Genomic DNA, 14,673 nt, shown 5'->3' on the forward strand with positions numbered 1-14,673 from the left:
TATTTAGTGATGATTTTCCTGTGTTGCTGGGATTCCACAGGTTACTGCTTTGGTCTCGATTTTATTCCTGATATATATAAATGATATTTTCAGAATTGAATATTCAGGGTAAATTTGTTTCTTTTGCTGTTGACACGGCCATTGGTTTTTGGTGATGATTCTTTTGATAATGTTGCAATGAAGGCTTATCTGAGTCTGAAATTGGATAATGATTGGATGTATAAATTTTGTTTGCATTAATGCAATAAAACCTAGAGTAGTTTCTTTAGAGTAGTTTTTTAAAAACTAGAGTAGTATTTTTCTAATGGAGGAAAATTATTAATAAAATAATTCCTACATAAATTCGATTGCTATCAGAATATGAATACTTATAATTTTACTATCCTAACTTTTGTTAATTTTGTTAAGTATCTTGAGATAGATTTTGATTTAATCTGAAGTTTAATAACCATATAAATAATTTGGTTAAGAAGGTAAGAGGCTCTTTTACTAGTTTAGGATTCTTAGGCATATTTTGACTTATACCCAGTTTAGAAAGGTTTATTGTGCATTTGTACATTCATTACTCTCATATGGCATTTTGGTTTGGGGGAATAAGTTTGACTATATACTCCAGCCGTTATTATTTGTTATTAACTCCTTATAAAAAGTTTGTCTAGTTAAACTGTGAATATTTTTCCAAACAATTTCCTTTATTCTTTGTTTAAAAGTGATAATCTTAAAAATTTATATATTGAAAATGTATTTCTATTTGTTATAAAAATCAACATTTATTTAAATTATAATTATTACTATACAAAATTATTACTATATAACTAGACATTCTTTGATAAGTAATATTTGTGTTCCTCTTGCTAATAGACTTCTCTTTAGAAAAGTTTATAAAATACAGCTAGTCGGTTATTGTTAATGCTTGATATTAATTTGGGTAATTTTGTTTCTATTCATTTCCTAAAGAAATATTTGAAGGATTTTTCTCTAAACGATGACTATTATTTTAACAGTACAAATTAATTAATTTCATTTGGGTATTTTTGATTTTATTCTTCCAAGTGATGTTTTTTATAAAGGATATTTTATTGCATTGCTTATTATATAAGTGTTGTATATAAGTTACATTGCTTTTGTATATAATTTATAGTATATTTTGGTTTCCATCATGTTTTCCTTTCTACTTGTTGGTATTTAAATGACATTGTTTCACGTGTAAATTATGACTTTGATAAGATTTTTTGTTTGATTACTCTACGTTTAGTATTACTCTTGCTCTCGCTCAAGTGTTTACTTTTGAGAGCAACCTTGATGTTTATTATTAGAAATGATTTATTGTATCTTTATTTTTAGCTTTTTATTATACGTGTATTATTGTAATGTATCTATTCAAGTGAATTTAGATAAATAAAGCGTAACAGAGAAAACCCCAGCTCTCAAGTTTCACAACCACGACCGAACGCTGAATTCAACCAAAACGCTGAATTCTGGATTTAATATTACCAGGCCTGAACTGATTCGTCCAAAGAAGAAGGCTTTCTTTGTATCTCGATTTAATCCGTCTGTTTGCATTGGGGATATTACACATCTGATGAATGACCATAATTTTTCTGTTCTGATATGTTCCAAGCTTAAGTCAAAATTTGACACCTACAGTTCTTTCCGTTTGAAAGTCCTCGCTGGATTCGATGAAGGAACAACAAATTTTCTACTATCACTAGGTCGTTTTGGGTGGCTTATTCAAAACTGGACAAAGCACATGTTTTTTGTCTGAGGTGCACCTTTATTAGTGATTGATGAAGAAGACATTTTAGTTCTTCACATGAAATCGCTTCTCCGGGAAAAGATACACACGAATTAAACTTTTAAAACATGTTTCATAATAATGGTAAAAATATATTATGCTTTATTTATATTACCAATTTTTTTTCCCAAATAAATTCTAAAACTATTTGTTTGCTGCTCGTTGATTCTAATACGTTCCAGCTGGTTATTAAAAAATGGGAGTTACTCGCAAGATATGTAAGAGTATTAAATTCATCTGAAATCCCAACAAGCAGCCAGAAAGAAATAGCATGAACTGGAGTATGAAATAATTTATGAGCCGGCTATCTGGCCGCGGGTTGGCTTGTTGCTTCCTTTATTTGGTATGCTTAATGAGAGTGCAAAATTAGTCAACTTCGTGAAGCCAGTGGAAGATGGCCTTTTTGCAACCATTTTATGAAAGACATGGCTATCTAGTACCAAAAGGTTCGGGGGTTGAGAACCACGAGGGATAAACTGTTTGTTTAATTGACTGACTCTGATTATAATATTATAGCCCTGACGGAGACCTGGTTGTGCGATATACACGGAATGCGGACTTCTTTCCGATTTCTTTCGATGTTTACCGAACTGATCGCAATTATGAAAAAATTATTACTACAGGTGAAGGTGCCTTGATTGCGAAATAAGAGTATCGGTTGCACCCGAAAAATGGATTTGAAATTGACTGATGAAGAGTCCGCATGGAAATATTCTTCGTGTGGTTGGAAGAACCTATTTGTCACTAATCATTATTTCTTACATTTTGTATCCCAAGATGTTATTCAGAGATATTTTTAAGCATTACTCGCCATCCTAAATATTTTAGATTTTAGACGTTATAATGCTTGTTGATTTTAATATACCAGGTATGGATTGGTTTACCCGTCCTTTTGGCCAAGCGTAAACTTTTATGCAAGAAACAAACGAGCTATTATAGTTAAATTTCTAGACATGGCTTGCCGAAATATTTGTTATATGATAATGATGTCAGAGAGAGTAACTTGAACTCGTTAGAGTTTGTGCTCAGCAACTGCACCATATAGATCCGTTAATGAAACTTTATTAAGCCAGATCGTTTTCATGTACCTCTACGAATTAACATCATGAAGTTTTAATATTTTAAATTATCACACTGAAATGCATCGAAATTTTATGAGGAGATTATCTCGAACTTTACCACGAGGTACCTAGCACACTTTGGTGCAACGTTCTACTTAATCAGGATGTGGACTCGGCTGTTGCCGAAATCCAAAACATTTACTAACTCAATCAATACACATGTTCCTCTAGCGGTAAAAAATCCTCCTAAATACTCAGCTTGGTTATCTTAAAATCTTATTTGCCTGTTCAAACAGAAACGGCAACCATATAATTGATTCAAAAGACCAAGTCTTCAGGCTTACCATGTTCGTTTTTCTGATTTATAATACCTTGAAAAATTGGCCATACACGAGGATACAGGGAGGTATACGCAGGCTGCGAAAAACAGTCTTGGGCGAGTCCCAGTTAAATTTTGGAAGTTTGTCTCGAACCATAGGATCGATTCCAAGATAGTTGCTCCGATAGTTGGTAAAGTTATATCCGATGTCCAAGAAGCCAGCGATGAATTTAGGGAATGTTTTGAATAAATTTACCAATACTTTGACAAGAATCAGATTATCGGTTTAAAAGATGTCGACAAGGCAGCTACGCTGTTCCGCTCCTATATATATATATATATATATATATATATATATATATATATATATATCGGTGCAGGACGTTTTGTAAGAACAATTTTGTGGATTAGACTAATGAGCTTTCAGACTAATGATGAGATGCTGCCAGCTTTTGTCATTAAGGGTCTATGCTATTTTAGCTCCTATACTTTTCTTCAGCATTTTATCTTTTAGCCTTTTAAACGGCTCTTTCCCTAACGCCTGGAAATAAGCACTTGTTAAACCTATTCCTAAACCCGGAGTTTTTTCCGATCGGAATCCTCGTTCAACCCCTTTGTTCTGCTCTGTGTCTATAGTTTTTGAAAGGGTAATCATGAGTGATAAATATGGCCATATTCAACATGGTAAATCGATATCGTCCAACCTGCCTTCCTTCCTAACCACCGTTGGTCCTGCAATTCAAAAGCAGAAGCAGGTCGATATGATTTTTCTCGATTTCGAAAAATCATTCGACAATTTCCTTGCTACCTTCTATTACGCAATCTGAGAGGCTTTGGTTTTGGCGGATATGTGGAGAGGTTCAAGTTGTTTTTAAGAGTAAGAATCGTTAATGTTCGGTATGATGAAGTGTCATCCCGATCGTACTCGACGAAGTCTCTTTTTTTCGTTTTACTTCAAAGAAGGGAAAATCGTCTGCAACCAGACGCCCAGCAGCCCATACTACTGGGTGTGGGGTTTTCTGCCCGAGCAGGGATCCACAAATGCCCTCCACCTCACACATCATCCCCACGAGATGATGATTTCATTAGATCACCTAAGCAGGAACACATCATCCCCACGAATGTCTCGGATTCTACCTGTGTCGTCCACAAGCAATAGCTTCAAGCGTTCACCGAGGGCACCCAGCAGCGACGATCCTGTAGGACCCCCACTACCCACCCCGAGGGCTGTTCCTCCACCACCACTCTCGGACTAAACATCATCCTGCCTTGGTTCCTCTTCTTTCATTTTCTTAGACACTATTTCCTGGAACTGTCGTTGTTCCTAGAACAACGACTCCAACTGTCATTGGAGCTAAGCATAATGCTCATAATTTTCTCCGGGGAGATTTCTCCCCCAAATGGTCTATTCGGAGCCCATCTTGGGCACCGTAGACTTTTATCGATGGCTACATAGTAAATATAATAAAGAGTTGAATACCGAACTCAGAGTCCCAGGCCACTCGATAAGATATTTTAAATGTTTTCTTCGCTGACTAAGATCGGACCTTTCACCGTTGGCAAAATGAAAGGAAGTTGGTCACTTCGAGGACAGAGTAGATTTTGTAGGATGAAGAAAAGAGCTTTAAAAAATAAATTGTCAAAATGGTATCTGCATAAGTATACTTATATACATAAAGAAAAGAAAGCGAAGTTTCTATTTTAATTAATTTCTGTTTTTTTCAAGTTATTCACGCTTTATTGCTTCTGACTTTGTCCTACAGCATACCAAGGTCGTCTGACTATTCTGCTATGCACTTCATTTTCCTTTTGTATTCCAACTGCTTATTACAATTAGTCAGTCTAGGGTGGTAAGGATTCAGTGTATAGGGTGGCGGAGATGAATCATAAAAAAAATTATTATTACCATTATTATATTTCTTTCTCTACGATTCAAATATATATGAATTAATACCAATATTAATTAATGACATTAGCTAATATTTCTTATTAAGATTCGAATAAATAAAATAAAACAACCATGGTATACTTTATATGGTTATATGTTTTATTAATATTTAGTAGTACTGTACTTCCGAATAAAGATCGGATTAAAATAACAAAAAGTTGTACTATATCTGATAGTTTAAGTCCTATTTTTCTTTTTCTATCGATATAGATAAAAAAGGTTTACAATTTCCATATTATGAATTTATCTTTTTTGCTAGCTAAGTCTGCTTTACTCTGTTGCTTTATAATACTATAATCTCTATGGAAAACTGAATAGCATTCATTCATTCATTTTACAACTTAATTTTTTTTTAATAGCGAACAAAAAATCACAACTTTTATTACTTCCACGTTTTAATTATCAATTTCACCATTTATATTTTTTAATAATTCAGATTTTCAATTCTGTAACTTCTTTACAAAGAAAAAGAATAAATAACAATTTTTTGTAATTTCTACTTCTTGTAAGTTGATGCGAGCATAATACTTTCAAAATGTTATATAAAGTAATTATAGTCAAATGAAACTTCTAATATTAGTTAGTTTTTAATCCAGAGAAGTTTAAGTTTTTGGAGACTGGTAATCATTGATCGTATAAGTTTTATTTCAAAGAATTAAAATAACTCAAGATTTATTTCAACGTATGAGTTATTTCAGTATATTATCTTTTTTGACCGTGTCGTAACGTCCTAACTTTTCATCTAAACGTCAGGCTTCAAATTCCTTTAGGTTTTGGTATTTTTGTCTGTTATAAAATTTCCTCTGATGTTTTACCATGTGAAATCTTTCCTCGGTTCATCAAAAGAACTGGCTTTAAATGTTTTTAACATTATCAATCACAAAAAAAGTTGTACTAATTGGTTTTTCGTTTACTTCTGTTACCGTAAATACATCACAGCTGAAACAAAACCTTCGATGTTAAAAAGGTTTTATAGATGAATTACCTTCACCCCTACAGCCAATTTTAACCATACCTGCAACGGTCTTAGAGAGAGAGCAGATCGAGATATGCGTGCATCATAAAATTCTCTTGCTTGATTTACATGTAAAAAAAGGAAGTACCTAAGAAACAGTAAACAGGTCATCCAGCGTACAAATTTTAATATAGAACTACTGAGATCTAGACCGGAATCAGTGCATGAAATTCAAAGGCGATACTGGGAATTGACAAGACGTTATCAACTGAGTTATACGAAACTAAAATATTACATTGAGGAATATCCATTGCAGTCGGTAAAACAGTAAAGAAAGCTAAAAACAGTAAAGCCCTCCTTTACTGTTTTGCACGAGAGGAAATGTAACAGTCGCCTAAAGCTAGTCGACCGCCTGGGACAAGCTAAGTTTACCACAAAACCCAAATCTTCACAAATAACATAACCAGAATATGCAGCTACTAGACGAACGGTAGCCATAAACTTAATTATACATAAAGGAAAACCCAAAACGAAATTAAATAAAAGGGTTTTTTATTTATACTTTCAAAAAATCAAATTTTAAATCTGTTGAAATATTACAAATCTCGCATCATTCAGAAATTTATTAGGAATAAATATATATATATTTATTAGAAAGGAATATATTTATTTGGGTAAATTTTAATTATTCAGATGTTATATATTGTACAAAAATGTTTTACAGTTGACGAATTTCTGTACAATTTTTTTAGCGGATCTTGCATTGTAGGTACTGGGTTCTGTAATTAAATATAAAAGCAGTTTTTTATAACTACTAAATATACATATTTACTTAATTTTCTTCTTTATTTCTATATTCGTCTTCACAGATGTATCATAAAAATTCCTCCTGAAAGTACTTTTGAATAACCTGTGTTAACGTGGAATGGGAAGGGGTTATTCAAATTTTTGATTAATTATATTATATAAACACTAATTTACATACCACTTTTAACCTGAAAACAAAGAAGGTTAATTATTTTATTTTACTAAAATTAAATCTATATATGATATAGAGTTCATTGAAATTTGCTCGATAATTATCAGAAAGATGGAACCCAGAAGATGAATTATAAATATAGACTTTTAACAGCACAAGCTTCCTTCATAAGATTAAATATTTGTAGTGTAATCTTGAATAGACAATAGATCCTTGCTGTAAACAACTTTAAAGACAAACAAAGAAAAATCATTAAAAATTAATTATTTTATGTATTTCTTGTTTTTTCTGGGTTTTTTTGTGAAAAAAGCTTATCATTTACATTTTGACATATTTAACATTTTAAAATTTAATGAAACTAAGGTCTGATTTCTACGGACACATTCCATTTCTTAAGAAGTTACATTTTCTTTTTAGGTCATGCAAACGTGATCTTATGAAATTGAACATCAGAAAATTAGACTTGAAAAGCGAAGCAACTTTTGTTTTCTGAAATATTAATTTTCGTATTATGGCAGTTACTCCAAGTTATGATTTATAATACACAACTTTCTTATCAGAAATATGTTTAAAATTCTTTATCCTTTTTTGAGGATCTTGCTGTGTAGGTACTGGGTTTTCGAATTTAATTTAAGCGTAGGAAGTTTTTTAGACTACTATACATCTATATGACATACTATACATACATATTTAATTTTTATTCTATATAACTATCATTGTAATTAGGTTAATAATTGCAACTTAATGAACCAAACGGACTGTACTGATCAAAACTCACCATTACTGATAAGGTAAATTAAACGCGGTATAGCGTGATGGTGTTCATTTCACCCACTTTTTATCACCCATTTGTTACTAAATATCCAGTACATTTATATTTAATTACTTTCTATTCGTTTGGAATAATTTTTTCTATTTTAGAAAAAATTACTGATGTGTAGAATATACATATATTGAAGGTAATTAATATACAAAGAACAGTGACTTAAATTGTAAATTAGAAAGTTTTTTAATTTCCATTTAAAACGGAAAAAACCATAAATAAATTTATCCTATTTTAGTTACTGAAATTATTGATCAGAATCATTGAACAGCATCCAAATTTCTTTTCATTGTACGTTTTTCATACTTTCATTATTAATGGAAAAAAGATTTAAAACTTATCAGTTTTATGATAGAAGTTTTCAGAGTTTAAGATTTGTCTATTTTCATTATCAAAAGTAAATATAACATTGTTAAAATTAATTAACTGCTTGTGATTAATTTGTAATTTTATTTTCGAAAAATAAAAATATTTAAAAATTCTTTTAACGTACCTTTTATTTTAATATATGGATAAAAATAAACTAACTAGAGAATATACATTGTAAAATGAAAGATATCGCCGTAAGGGGCAAATTTTTCTCTAAATGATCGGCAAACAAACTTATTAATACATGTACTTCTATTAATTAATACTTATTAATTCTATATATAGAGTTCATTGAAATTTGCTCGATAATTATCAGAAAGATGGAACCCAGAAGATGAATTATAAATATAGACTTTTAACAGCACAAGCTTCCTTCATAAGATTAAATATTTGTAGTGTAATCTTGAATAGACAATAGATGAGCTACCAAATGCTACTTACTGTGAAATCTATCTGTTAAACATAGCTCTGGAATGGTAATTCAAAGAAATCAGTCATTTTTGAGGCAATTATCAAGTAAAACCTATCAAGTGTATATAAGCACAAAACCAAATTTTTTAATTTAATATTAAGATAAAACTCAAGTGATTATTTCTTGGAATATTTAAATTCTATTTCTTTCGAGCACTTCAATCGATGATCTATCATCTTATAACTCATAATTGCTATCTCTGAATGAAGTAAGAGGTGATTTAACATTTGAGGTAATGAAACTGAAATTCGTTTACAGTTGCACAACAGAGATGAATGTCAAGCTGTGATCACCAAGGTATACTAAAACAAAAGATAAATGTGTAACGATAGATTTGCCCGATATGTATAAATGTATATTTTCCGTAACACATTTTTCGTATTGAATGTTTGATTTTAAAAAAATAAAACTCATTTCGTATTCAATATTTAATTTTGAAGAGAAGGATATATTTTAGTAAAATTTGTATTTCTATTAAAACTAAACGCTTGAATCAAGTTGAAAATTCTCTATCAAATATTAAGTAAGTAATAAAAATTAATAAAAGCAAAAGCAAACATACGTAATACAAACAAGTTATTTGATTTCGTTTACTTTAAAATATAATGAGCTTTTATTATATCCTTTTTTACATAATTTTTCCACCGACGTCATGGTCAATTAAATCCTATCGCAGTGATAGGAAATATATCTAACCTACACCAAACTGATATCCAAAATTATACTATGATTATGTCAATCAATATTTTTTCCCCCGTTTAAATTATTAATATAAATTACTTCATTATTTCTCGTTAAAAAATTCTTATGAATGAAAGATATAAATTAAGTAATACGCGTCTATTATTAGCCAAATAATTTGTTACTACTCTTTTATTGCAAAGTAAGGTTTTTTTGCTGATAAATATTTTCTTATTCTTTCTTATTGTGTTAATAGAGACAAAAAAAGGTATTTTTCCTGGTTTTTCCCTAATGGTATAAATGTGTTATTTCTTTTACATACCCTTATTTCTGGGAAATAATACTTAAAACTTTTAAGCATTTTCCAAGTCATTATCGCAACGTTAATTGTATTTTAAAAGTATACAAACCAAATACTAGTTTTAGTACCACGCCCTCCAATTTGTTTATTTTTTTTAGACGACGTGTATTTGAGAAAGGAATCTTTTAAAAACATTTCGTGTTCAAATTCTGTTACACATTAACGTTGTTTTTATACTATTGCCTGAAACTATTAAATTTAGAATAAATTATGCTACCTATTTCGACCTTATATTAGCACGTTACATATAAAATGTACATAGAAAGTATCAAAGTTGCTTAAGGTTTATAGTGGATGAGTTTTTTTTCTGAAAAAACCATAAACAAACGATCTTTCCTTTAAGTAACAATTTAAAAAAATTACTTTATTGATTGACATTTTAGACTTAGTTCGTTATAAGAAAGTTGTAAAACTGCATATCGTAGCATTCATATTAATTTTAATAATACCGCAAGGTATTTGAAACTGAATCTATGACAAGTTTACTCGTAATATATTTATATTTTATTTACACAACTGTCAAAAAGAAAACCACATCATATTTTTTTTGAAAAACTACATTTCTTCACTAAGTCCACGTGAAAAAAATTGTACGAATAATATTTTTTTAGGGTTGAATAAAATAAATCCTCACTGAAATCGTTTAGATAGAATGGATGTCACGCTCCATAGACGAGGAAAGATTACAGGAAAATACTGAAAGCGGTTGTATCAGTTTTATTAAACAAAAATTATGAAAACAGAATATAAGGAAACTGCGTTGGTTGTGAACGCTACTATTGTACACAAATCACGTTTTATATCACGATCGTATTTAAATCCTCCTTTGGTCTGCCGATCCAATCCTCTGTGATTCGTTATGGAAAAAATACGGGGATAGGTTTACACAAGAATTCACCTTTCAAGACTGTGCAATGGTACGAAGCAAATTATATTATTTGCATTCTATTATTTTTGTTGAGTTTAAATCTTAATAGTTCGCTTAATAATAACGTAAGATATCGAGGGGATCTTACTTTTCGTCCTATTACTTCTTTATTAATTTATACAACTTCATTTCGTTATTGACAATTTTCTTAAAATAACTGAAGGATAATGTTAAATATTCATCCTCTTTTTAATTTTTACTTTCCTGGTTTTAGAGCTGTTCTCCAAGAAGGAAAGTATGGTAATCAGCCAAAAAATGGGGTATGGGATTTTTGCGTTTCTCCACGTTTCATTACCCCAAAAAAAGAGTGGAAGGTAATGTTCGTACGTACATACGCGCTTGCGTTGGCGTGTTTGAATCTTAATAATTGTTGACTGGATAAATTTATTTTGATGAAATTTGACACAGAGGCTCGTGTATTTAGGACAATTTGTTGGTAAATATTTCCAGGGGGTGGGATAGATAGTTCCATTTTATCAAAATTATGCAAACATTACCCCACTTTATATTACGCTCAACTATATTAAGCACATGCGTACATGCTAATCTTACCATTTTTAATAAAAATTGTCTTTAAAATCTTTCTCTACACAAAAATTTAAAAAAGCTATATTTTTAATTATTGCATACTTTAACCGAATTTTATTTTCTTCCTAAGCATAGTAGTAGTGCAAGTGATCCTAAAATAATATTTTGGGGGCAACAATGGTGGTGGGGGCAAACAACTACTCAACAACTAGCAACAACTAATCAAAGTTTAAGAATATCGATTTTTTGAATTTTTTAAAACTTTTTTTTAATTTATTGATAATAATATAACAATAGAATTTCATCATAATTTACCCCCCCCCCCCACTCTTAAAGAAGACATCTTAGGTAATCTTCTATTGGTTGTAAATTTTTCAATAGAATTTTTTTTGGAAGGTGATTTTGGAAGCGAAGGAGCACAAAAAAAATCAATTTTTTTCATGTATTATTATTTTTTCACTGTATAACAATAAAAACCTATGCTAGGAAAGTATGACAGATTTGTTGTGACCTTTTTTTTCTAACTCACCTCTAATTTGCAACTAAATAAAAACCATAAGGTAGACTAAAGAATAGTCAAAAAACGGGCATCCTTTAGTTTCTCTTCAATTTTTTGAATCAGCATTTTTAAAATGTCATTAAATTTCAAAAACATTATCAGAAAGTCGATCGAGGAATAAAACAAAATTATCGTTGATATTTTACTTTATCATAAAGTAAATTATTCAGGTTTGAACTCGCTGATAAATACAATGTTAAAAAACGATTTACCATGAAGTCTGTGGTGTCTTTATAGCAGAAAAAAGTTGATCGCTGTCTTCAATTTCTAAGGCCGCTATTGCATGGAGACAGCTTACGCAGAAGTACTCAATCAATCATCTTTAGTATGACCCAGTCAACCGATTTCCATCGCACAAAACAAGACAAATAATAGGGGTCTCGGTTGTTGCTGTTGTACTATTCAATTAATTTAGTATTACTAAATAAAAATAACTATTTAGTTCATTTATCTTAATGGTGATAGTAAAAAGCAATAAGGCAGAGTAATATGATCAGATTGTATTACTATATTACAAATTATGTAAAACTGAAGCCCTTAAAATAAAGCATAAAATGAAGATAAATATATTAAAGACGGTTTAGCGAAGAATATCTTCATCCGAACAGGTAGAGAGTAAGACAAGACAGACCTTCCGGAAATAGATCTTCCGGATTGTAGCCGATTACTGTATTGTTAATAAGGTTTAGGAAAGATGATTACATTAATTATATTCTATCCACAAAGATGGAGTTCTTTTTTCAGGAATTAAAGATTCTAAAATTTGTGTAGAAATAATATAAAATTCATAAAAACTAGTTAATTTAATATAATAAAAATATATCTGTTTAATTTTTACCAATATTAAAGCCTCTTCTTTAAGAGCTCTCACCAACGTACGCCAGGCAAACATACCTAATAGAACTTAAATGGATTTTTTAAATTAACAAATTAAAATACTTAGAATATATATTTTTTTTTAAAACGTCAGTAAATTATGAAATGAATTTTCTTTAAAAAAGGAATTATGAACTAATATAAACACACTTTAAAATTTTTTTAATTGATAAAAATTAAATTTATAACTTTTGTTCTTTATAATTCTTAATCAATATTAATCCTTCAAAAAATACTAATATTATTTTAAAAGATTTACGTAATAACGATTATACACATAATTGATTTACACATGTATATAACTTTTTACAATATAACTAATAATCTTTAACAGAAAATATCTCAATATGAACAAGATTCTGGAGAATGACGTCATTTTGAATAGAGACTCCCATTTTAATTACTTGGGATGTAATATTTTATACTACCATGAGAGGGATGTCCAGATTAAAAACTGCACAGTTTCAGGCTATGTGTACAATAATACGACGGACTCTGGAAAATAAAACTAGAAAAGAAACCGAATTGAAATTTTATTCGACAATAGTTCCTGCATTATTGTATTTAATGAAAGTTGGAATTTAAAATATTAAAGGAGATCATAATGCAGTCTATTGAAATGAAATTTTTTGAACCCGTTTAAATCTTCAACCCGCTAAACAATATTAGAATATTAGATATCATGACAGCAGAAAGGAATTAATGGAAAGGAATGTTAGAAACAAAAGCAAAGATTTATATCATAAGAAAAAACGTACTGTAGATTTAAAAGTAATGAATGACTCCCTACTGCTTAAAAGAATGGCGCAGTTCACGTAGTTATTTTGTAGCCAAATAGGCTTAGATCCTATACTATAAAGCTGATAATATTTTTACTTTTGGGAAACTTAAACCTTTTTCAGGAAAGTTTTATAAAAAATATATCTTACTGACTATAATAATAATAATTCATCATTATTTCACTTCCAAAGAAATAACAAATTAAAATTTTAAAAAAACTTTTGTTTAAAAAGAAATCATTTTTATATTTTATTCGTGTATCTATTATTTATCGACAACCAGTCTTTACTGAAGTGAAAAATTTGAAGCTTTATAAAAAAAATCAAGAAATTTTTGAAAAAAATTTTACATAGAAATATATATATATTTTGATAAAAATAAATTTATACATTCATGTGTAAACAATAAGTGATATAAAAAATATATCGCTTTGTTAAGTTATTACCCAGTTATTTAAAGCTACTAATAATTATACGGGCAAAATAATTAAAAAATTACTACTAAAAATTATACAGAAAATAATTAAATCTGTATAGATTTAATTCAAGTTTTTTGACAACTTCTTTGTAGATTTTAAGATGTAACCTAATATTCCGTTACTCTACATTTACAACAAAAGTAATACATTTACATACAAGTTTGTAGTTATATATCAGTTACACATTTACAGTTATATACCTGTAAAATTAAAAAAAAAATATTGTATTCTGAAATGTTTCAGTAGGGTTTTTTTTTATTTCAGTTATTAAAATAACGAATATGTATGTTTGTAAAATTTCCCTTTTGAAAGAATATCACTTTTATAAGGTTTCGTTTCATTTTATATTGATATTACGTTGTCGGAAAAGAAATACATTTTCTTGACTTCATCTTGAAAAAGTTATAAATGAAGCTGATTCGCTGTCTTTAAATTAAGTTGTAAACGTTCAACCCTTTATTTTTCAGCTGAATTTTAATTATATTAAACAGTATTATAATTAATTTTATAAGTAATAAATATATTAATAAGTAATAAATTTTAGTATTTTTTTTAAATTTGAAAAATCCTAATCAAAATTAAGATTTACATAAAAAATGTGTAGCAAATTATCATTTGTACTCAACGAAATCTGATACACTGGAAACCGTTTACAGATTATCTAATTTTAATAATCGAATATTTTTAATTAAAATAATCCACTCACAAAGCAACTTTAAAATACCTACTAATTATACAAGTGATAAATAGTGTACATTTTT

This window comes from Lycorma delicatula, chromosome 1 (genome assembly GCF_047948215.1).
Source record: "Lycorma delicatula isolate Av1 chromosome 1, ASM4794821v1, whole genome shotgun sequence".
Taxonomy (NCBI): domain Eukaryota; kingdom Metazoa; phylum Arthropoda; class Insecta; order Hemiptera; family Fulgoridae; genus Lycorma; species Lycorma delicatula.